This window comes from Macaca mulatta, chromosome 10 (genome assembly GCF_049350105.2).
Source record: "Macaca mulatta isolate MMU2019108-1 chromosome 10, T2T-MMU8v2.0, whole genome shotgun sequence".
NCBI lineage: Eukaryota > Metazoa > Chordata > Mammalia > Primates > Cercopithecidae > Macaca > Macaca mulatta.
Window position 1 is genome coordinate 40,533,747 of NC_133415.1, and position 1,254 is coordinate 40,535,000.

Here is a 1,254-nt window from a genome sequence, read left to right on the forward strand (position 1 = left end):
CGTGGCACGGGTGGCCGGGAGGACGTCCCTGGCCCGGCGCTGCTCCGGCGTGTGTCCTGGGGTCGACCAGAGGGCCCTGGGTGCTCCGTGTCTGGCTGCGATGGTGGCGATTTTGGGGACAGATGCCCGTGTCGCGGGTTCCCTGGGCCGGCGGCGTGGTCGGTGACTCGACCTCCTGTCTCCTGGGGAGGTATATGTTTCACTCCGAGCCGGCATTTTGGGCCACCGGGTTATTGCTGACACGCTGTCCTCTGGCGACCTGTCGCTGGAGAGGTTGGGTCTCTTGGATGCGTCGCGGGTCTTCGGCCTCCCGGTGACCCGGCTAGCCGGCCCTGCTCGTGCTTGAGCCGCCTGCTGGGGCCCGTGTGCCCGGTCTCTCATGCATCCGAGCGTCCCAGCTCCCGGTGCCGCCTTGGGTCCGGGTCTCTGACCCACCTGGGGGCGGCGGGGAAGGTGGCGCGGGCTTACCCTGCCACCGTGCGCTCCCCGCTGCGGGCACCTGGGGCGGCCGAGACAACCCCACTCCCGCTGGCTCCGTGCCGTGCGTGTCAGGCATTCCTCGTCTCTGCCGGGTTGTCTGCCGCCCCTGTCCTGGAGCTGGGGATGGCCAGGCTGATCTGCTCGCTGGCCTCTGGGGAGGCTGTGGCTGGCTGGCCGACCCTGCTCCGGGGATGCTTTCCCTGATCGATGTGGTGATGTCACGCTCTCCCGGGCCGGGACCGAGCCGCGACGGGCGAGGGGCGGGCATTCGTGGTGAATGAGACCCGTTCTTCTCGTCCCGCCCGCGGGGTTTCCCCCGTCTCCCATCCCCGCCTGCGGGCGGTGCGTTGGGAGGCACTGGGGTGCGGAACCCGGCCCGACCTCGCTGTCCCGACCCCGCCGTCTGCCTCGTGGCGTCCGGCGTGGGTCAGCGGGGGTCCTCTGACGCAGCAGGCACTCCTCGCTTTCGCCTCTTGTGGTCGTCGCCTCGTGGGCCGCCCCCCTCCGCGGCGGTGGGGGTGCTGTCCCGCTGGCCCGCCGTGCTGCCCTCTCGGGTATTGCACGAGCGCTGGCTCCGCCTGGGCCTTTGCGGTGCTCCTGGAGCGCCCCGGGCTGTCTCTCAGGTGCCCGAGGCCGAGCGGTGGTGTGTCGCTCCCGCCCCCAGCGCCCCCTCCTCCGGTCGCCGCCATGGTGTCCGCGCGTGGGTCCTGAGGGAGCTCGTTGGCTGTGCGGGTCGAGGCGGTTGAGTGAGACGCGCCCCTCCCACGCGGGGAA